Consider the following 8,392-nt stretch of genomic DNA (forward strand, 5'->3'; position numbering starts at 1 on the left):
GAGCAGCAGCAACAGACTGAGGTTGGGAAGGAGGCGTGGCCCTTCAACGCTTGACAACTGAAGGACATTTTCTCCGCATAGGAAGAGCACCTGTCAGAAGTCACAGACGCTGAAGGAGAACACCTGGCTTTCAGAGCTCCAATCTCAGACCTGGAGGATGCGGGCATCGATCCCACTACCTTTCGCATGCTAAGTGAGCACTCTACCCCTCGCTTCATGCTTCTCTGCTTCATGTCTTACCACGTTTGCCCCTCTTACAGGGCACCGCCCACTGCCCTTGGTCTGCAAGGCAGTCCTTTCAAGTGCGATGACGACACTGGGACCTTCGTTGCCTATTGTATGAGCTGAACTTTTGTGCTCATCAATTCAACGCTCTTTCCATCAACTCATCTTGTCTTTTGACGCTTCGTGTTTTACACTCCTTTGACTATCAGCATATCGGGTGACTGCAAACACTGAAGTTCTTGCTTACGGAGTGTGGAACAGTGTTTTCAAGTGATCGCTGTTCTGTCATGTTGACGCCGAGTAAATCTTTATTTGGCAACATGGGCAGGTTGGCAGCAGCGCGAGCGAAAGTAATGGCAAATTTCTTGACTTATTTCTGAGTGTGAATGTTCTTTAGGAAAGGGATGCGGCTTTGCCTCTCCCCTGTGTAAAGGTCACGCATTCCAGACGTGGTCATGAACGAACAGTTGCCGCAAGTGTCTGAAAAGAGCAGGAGAGGAAGTGGCCCTGCCCCGAAACTCGCGACTTTCTGATGATGAGGATGCGAGAGGTCCCTCATTTGTAACAGCTGCCACCCTGTAGTCGTTGGTGCAGTAGGTGACTAAGCAGAACACCAGATGATATTAGAACATTCCTGAATATAGTGGAAATAATATCCTCAGTCAGAAATGAACTTGCATCAGTCGCTTGAATTTTATTGTAATATTTCCCTAAAATTGCTTTAAAGACACACCAGAAATATACACAATGAAGTTTAATTAATTCATGTTTATTAATCAGTGCAATTTAACAGTGTATTTTAATGTCTATAAGATTCGATCTTTAAGCTAACAGATGTAGAGCCTTACTATGCAATAGTGAGTTTTCAGAATTCCTGGGGAGCAACGAGAACAAAAATTAAATACATATTTAAATTCAGTGTATGTCTTAAATGTGATCTGGCCCCTCTGACTGTTAATTTAATAGATTTGTTGAAATTTTAATTGGGATGGTACACTTTTGAGAGTGAAAAGGGATAGGATTTGGGGATTCCGAGCATAACGTTTGTAGGCCAGTGTAAGGACATGTCCTCTTTTTAAAAGTTATTATTTAAGACAGTTCTGAACAGTCTCACTTCTCTCACTCACTCACAAAGTCAGAGGAGCAGACTGTTTCAGGTCATTTTAGTTCACTGTAGTTACAGAGGTCTCTCCTGTCTAGCATTTTTGACTTATAAGTAAAACAGAAATTATATTTGCAAATTAATTGTATTTGCAGCTCTAAAAAGATAAACTTCAGAGACTTCTGTAACAGATCTTTTCAGGTAATTTCAGCTCAGTGCTGCTCCTCTGACCTTGGGAATGAGTCTTAGGAAATTCAAAACAGCATGTTGCTCGCCTCTCACTTGCTCTGCGGACCAGTCCAGTAGGAGCTGCACAGTCACTATGACTTGTGCAGTCCTACACCGCCTTGATATCAACAGGATGAGCCTCCTCTTCTGTCTGCAAGACTATCAGCACTCTGGCTGTATATTACTGGACCACAGCCACAGGACAGAGAAGGGGCAGTGTTCCTAAGAACTATCATGAATAATCACTTTTAAAAAGACGTAGAAGATTATTTTCTTGAACGTACCCTTACATTTCCCACCACAACTTAATTCTCTGTACCCCCAAATCCCCAATCTCCCTGCTTTCCCCAGAGAAACACAAGTGTAGAGTCCTGGCACCCTTTCAAACTGCTAGGCGGTGCAGTCGGTTACAAAATAAAAGAAATTCCTTTATTTAGGCATCGTCATTCCCTGACATTTCCATGGCCCAGTGTAAAACATTGGACACACACCTTTGGAAATGTCTGAGAGGACACATTTTGTGGATATCAGAGATGAACGGCTGTTAATAAAGACCCCACCCTTCACAAGCACTTAAATATTCATTCAACCGCTGGATGAAGCCATTTCCAATTGGGGCTCCTTCTGGCCAGTACCTATTCCCACAAGTAACTCCAGTCATTGGGATGCTGGAATGACAGGTGACCCAACTGGTGATGTGCTTGCGTGAGCCTCAGTTAACTGGTGTCATGGGATACCAGATTATAGCGAACAACAGTCTGCAGCTTTATTTCTTCTGCCACCTGGAGATAATCAGGGACTTTACCAAGCTCCCTCGGTAACAACAGCATAGTGAGAGATATTACAGCAATCTACAGCTAGTCCATATTAGGAGAGCAGGACGGATGACCGGAGACAGTTCATCACATCCTTTTACAGAATACATTTGGTTACAAAACAGATCATGACCCTTCTGCCCTTTCTATTTCCACATAGGATCCAAGAACAGTGTAAGATTGCAAGGCTTAAGGGGTTGTTTCAGACCTTGCACAGGGAAATGTAAATATAATTGATATTAATATATTTAGAGGTCTCAGGTTTTGCAGTCTTCTTTTCCAATAATAGAAAAACACAGAGACAGCAGTTAATTAGTACAAGTACACATCTCATTTCATTTCAAGTACACCTGTACTTCACCGGGTGCCAACAGCGTCTGAAAGCAATGGTCGAACGGGGATTGATTTCTGTTGTTTAAGTTGTGGTATGTGTTGCCAACTAAAGTTCAAACGCTTTCTACAATCTTTCGCTGAACGTGGATCTTGTAGGTCAAACTAATGTGTCGTGACTGAGGATGCCTCTTCTTCATGTCTTCGAACAGCTTCCAGTCCATTTCGTCCAGCAGCCAGCCCTGCAGAAGGACATGCTGGATTCTAGGGAGCCACGCGATGGCCCTTACACAGGTGACGACCAGGCGGGAAGAAGGTTTCAGCAGATGAGACACGGGTCTGGAGATGTCCACCTTCACCAGGTTACTCAGGCACCCCAGACAGTGGAACAATTCCTGCCAACCTCTTTCTGTGGTGTTGATGCTGTGATCTATAATGAGTTTATGAAGTCCAAGGAAATGGCCATTTTAGGTTGCCTTTGCTAAAAAAATATTTATATTTATTTATTACATGGAATAAGATAAGATAAGATCACTTTATTAGCCATATACAATTTCTTGCATGAGGAATTTGTCTTTTCACATACCACAGCTTGCTCTGGACAGCTAATCAAGCATTTTAATTCATTTTAATGTCATTTCCAGGAACGTTTCAAAACAGTAGTATCAACCAAGATAATGTTTTCCTGATAGATAGGTTTAAACAATATTATTTTTTGAGAATACTAATACTACTAACTTTTTAGATATTTCTAATAGAAAAAACATAAATTGCATTGAAAAATAAAATGCACTATTGTTAGAAATAGAACTACTGTTTTATTACAACACAGTCCTAAATTAATAGGATAACAATTCTGCCATGCAGCTTATCAAAAATTAGAAAAAGCTCTATTTTATGATTTCCTATGCCTGATTAAAATACTTAAAAGCACTCACTTTATTTAGATCTTTTGAATGTTTTATAAACAGACATAGAATGTATCCTAAGCAATGTATTTGAAAAATTACATAGAAAACAAAAAATATGATAAAGTAGAGAGTACTGTTTCACATGGGGTCGCAGGCGAGCTGGAGCCTATCCCAGCAAGAAACAGGCATAGGGCAGGATACACCCTGGATGGCACACCAGTCCATTACAGGGCAGATGGACACACACTCACAAACAGCAGGGCTAATTAACCTATCAGCATGTGGGTGGAAGCCCACATCAACAGAGAGAGAACATACAAACGCCACACAGATAGCATCTTAGGAACTGAACCGAGGGCCCCAGCACTGACAGGTTTGATTTAGTTCTTATTTTTACACCATTTGAAAATCATACAGTAGACTTGTCATAACAAGCACTTATTCTGTTGTAGATCTATTCTAAACATAAAGGATCTCTGTACAACTTACCAAATGTGACAAGACTGTCATCATTCAAACAGGAGTACATTAGAATGGACCTCAAGCATGGCAGAGTTTGACAAGCTTTAATAATCATCTCAGCTGCCTTTTCCAAATGGCAGATGCAAGACTCCAAGGTTTTTAAGTTTCTGCAGTGCACAAGCTGAGAACACAAATAATTAGCAGCACTTATTTACTCAGCTCTTTTCAGGACGGCCTATCCCTTCAGGACATTCAGTCTCTTTACTATACATACTGTACAAATATGTGCAAGAGCGGTGCGAGCGCAAACAAACGGTAAGAGAGCCGGGCTGCAAATAAGACTAAAAGAACAGCGGAACAGACCACCTATACCCAGCCTGTTCCTCGCTAACGTACGGTCCCTAGACAACAAACTGGACGAAATAAAACTCAGGCTCACTACTCACCAGGAAATAAAAAGCTGTTGCACTCTTGTGTTTACGGAAACGTGGCTTCACAACAACATACCGGACTCCGCCATTTAGCTGGATGATTTTTTAACTCTCCGATCGGACAGAACAGCCGCCTCTGGTAAAAATAAAGGAGGAGGTCTGTGTATTTATGTCAACCAAGCATTGTGCAGAGATACTACAGAAATCGCTATCCACTGCTCACCCGTATTAGAATATTTAATGGTAAAATGCCGACCCTTCTACCTACCTAGGGAATTCACGTCGGTCATTATATTGCTGTATACATACCTCCTAACGCTAATGCTAAGGAAGCAGTCAAAATGCTGTCCAAAGCTATTAGTAAACAAGAATCAACACACCCTGACGGTGTTTTTATTATTGCAGGTGATTTTAATTAGGGAAATCTGAAATCAGTCCTGCCTAGCTATAACCAACACGTTGACTGCCCCACCAGGGGAAACAACACACTTGACCTTGTTTATACTAATGTACCCGGTGCTTACAAAGTAGTACCTCACCCCCTCTTGGACAATCTGACCACATCTGCCTGTTCCTACTCCCAGCCTACAGACGACTTCTCAAACGCACCAACGCTCCAGTTATAACTGTAAAAACATGGACTAAAGAGGCAGAATCAATGCTTCAGGACTGTTTTGAGTGCACAGACTGGAGTGTGTTCAAAGATGCAGCCTCCCATGGATCCCACACTGATATTGATATGTATGCATCAGCAGTCACTAGCTACATCAGCAAATGTGCTGATGATGTGGTGAGCGTTAAAAAGATACGCAAACTCCCGAATCAAAAACCTTGGATGAACACTGAGATCAGCTCCCTGCTCAAAGCCCGTGATGCAGCCTTCAAATCTGGTAATGAGGAAGAACTGAGAGGGGCTAGGAAAGAATTAAGAGCTGGCATAAAATCTGCCAAGAAACAGTACAAATCCCAGATAGAACACCACTACAACACCAACACTAACCCACGACGCATGTGGCAAGACATAAATACAATCACAAGCTACAAGAGCAAAACAAGCCCTGTAAGCGCTACTGACCCCTCTCTTCCAAACAAGCTTAACACCTTCTACACACGCTTCGAAGCTCAAAACCCTGAACCAACCACCTGGACCACTGACTCCCCTACCACCCCACCCCCCAAACTATCGAACCTAGATGTGTGGAAATCACTAAGTAGAGTGAACACACATAAAGCTGCTGGACCTGATGGTATCCCTGGCCTGGTACTCAGAACATGTGCCTGGCAGATAGCTGATGTCTGTACCGACATCTTCAACATGTCCTTGGCCCAGGCCACTGTACCTAGCTGCTTCAAGGCGACCACCATCGTGCCAGTACCGAAAAAAGCAGCCCCCACATGCCTAAACGACTACCGCCCTATTGCACTCACCCCCATCATAATGAAGTGCTTTGAAAAACTACTTATTCCGCACATTAAAGCCAGCATTCCAAAAACACTGGATCCTCTCCAGTTTGCCTATCACACAAACCGCTCCACAGAGGATGCAATCTCTATAGCTTTACACACCACACTAACCCACCTGGATAAAAGGAACACCTATACAAGAATGCTGTTCATTGACTTTAGCTCAGCATTTAACACCATCGTACCCATAAAACTTTCTAACAAACTCAGGGCTCTTGGTTTAGATACAACCCTCTGCAGCTGGATCCTAGACTTCCTCACCAGCAGACCCCAGACTGTCAGGATTGGCAACCTCACCTCCAACATACTCACCCTTAACACCGGTGCCCCTCAAGGCTGTGTGCTCAGCCCACTGCTTTACTCCCTGTTCACCCACGACTGTACTGCTAAGTTCAGCACAAACACCATCATCAAGTATGCTGACGATACCACAGTCGTGGGCCTGATCACTGACAATGATGAGACTGCCTACAGGGAGGAGATAAAACAACTCACAGACTGGTGCCGAACCAACAACCTATGTCTCAACATCAGCAAAACCAAAGAGGTGATTGTTGACTTCAGAAGACAAGGAAAAGTTCACTCCCCCATCTACATAGATGGGTCTGCGGTGGAGATGGTGAATAACTTCAAATTCCTAGGCGTTCACATCTCTAAGGACCTTACATGGACACTGAACACCTCCAGTCTCATCAAGAAGGCACAACAGCGGCTGTACTTCCTGAGAAGGCTGAAGAGAATACACCTACATCCAGTGATCCTCACCAACTTCTACAGATGTACGGTGGAGAGCATACTGACCACCTGCATCACAGACTGGCACGCAACTGCACCACATCCGACAGTAAGGCACTACAGCGGGTGGTCAAAACTGCCCAACACATCATCGGCAGTGCCTTACCATCCATCCAGGAAATATACAACACCAGGAGTCTGAAAAAAGCCACCAAAATTATGTCTGACCCCACTCACCCCAGTCATAACTTGTTTATTCCATCTGGCAGAAGGTTCCGGTCACTCCAGTCACACACAACTAGACTCCAAAATAGCTTCTTCCCCAGAGCTGTCAAGTTGGTGACACCCCCACTCCCTTCCACCTTATTATGATCTCTCCTAACGCCTTCCTGTACCCACAACCACTGTACTCCTACACCACTACACACACATGTAAGTCAAAATTGTACTGTTCCCTCGATACCCCAGTAAAACTGTAACAGGCATAATAATATTTAATATTTATTAATTAACCATACTACTTTTAACCATAATATTTTTTGCACTGTTCCAAGAATTACCTTGCACTGTTTTTGTCCTGTTATATTTTCTCTGTTTGCGGAATTGTGCACAGTTTTGATTACTTGATTACATGTTATTTATGTTATGTTATTACATGTTACTGTTATTGCTATTGTGTAACTGTCTATTGTCTTATCTTCTGTCCTATTTATATACTGCACCTGAGTGACTAATGAGAAACACTTTTCATTATACTATGCACCTGTGTAAGTTTAATGACAATAAAGTTGAATTGAATTGAAGAGGGAAGTGAGTCAAGACAAGCTTGAGGTTCTTGTCTGGAGCACATTTCCCAGAATGCTGTGGGGTGTGAGCTGCTGCCCGCTGTCACTTGACCTGCTGGTGGAAGATTATTGGTCAGGTGTCAGATCACAAAGAAGAAAGCTCAAGCTTCCAAAAGTCAGTTGCTTTGCTTTCTGCCATTTGAAGACAGACAGCAGATCCTCCGTTAGGCTTTGTGCAACTGAGGGACCAAGAGAAAGACACAGAGGACAGAGCTGCAAGGTTCTGGAAGTGTTTAGCATGAAGAGACTCAGGGAAACACATGTTTTATTTGTGAACAGTCACAGAGAGAGAGAGAGAGAGAGAGAGAGAGAGAGAGAGAGAGAGAGAGAGAGAGAGAGAGAGACTGGAGTTAAGAGTTGTTCAGTTCTTTGAGGATGGCAATTAGCTTAGCTGCCCACTCCTGATAGTGAGGGACTGAAAAAGAGCTAGGCTTTTACTTTGGAGTTTGTTTTTTATTTCCCTGCACTAACAGTGCTGTTTCTGAGCCTTATGCCTGTATTTGCGCATGTCTGTTTCTCTGCATTAGCCTGTGTTCAAAGACTGTTACAGCAAGTCAAATGGACAGTCAAATGTTTCATCATTTGGTTTTCCATCACGGGGCACATATAGATGCCAGCTGTAGATACTTAAATGTTTTATAGGCACACATACAATACAATATCTATGCGATGTATTTAAAAAAACTGATAATTCTGTCAACTAAATTCATCCATCCATTTTCTATCCATGTTATCCAGTACATAGCTGCATGGCAGCTGGAATCTATCCCAGCAAGAAACACGTGCCTGGCAGATACACCCTGGGTGTATCTAGATGTGCACATACCTATATAACCTACCACTG

The sequence above is a fragment of the Lepisosteus platostomus genome, chromosome 5 (genome assembly GCF_059453375.1).
Source record: "Lepisosteus platostomus isolate fLepPlt1 chromosome 5, fLepPlt1.hap1, whole genome shotgun sequence".
NCBI lineage: Eukaryota > Metazoa > Chordata > Actinopteri > Semionotiformes > Lepisosteidae > Lepisosteus > Lepisosteus platostomus.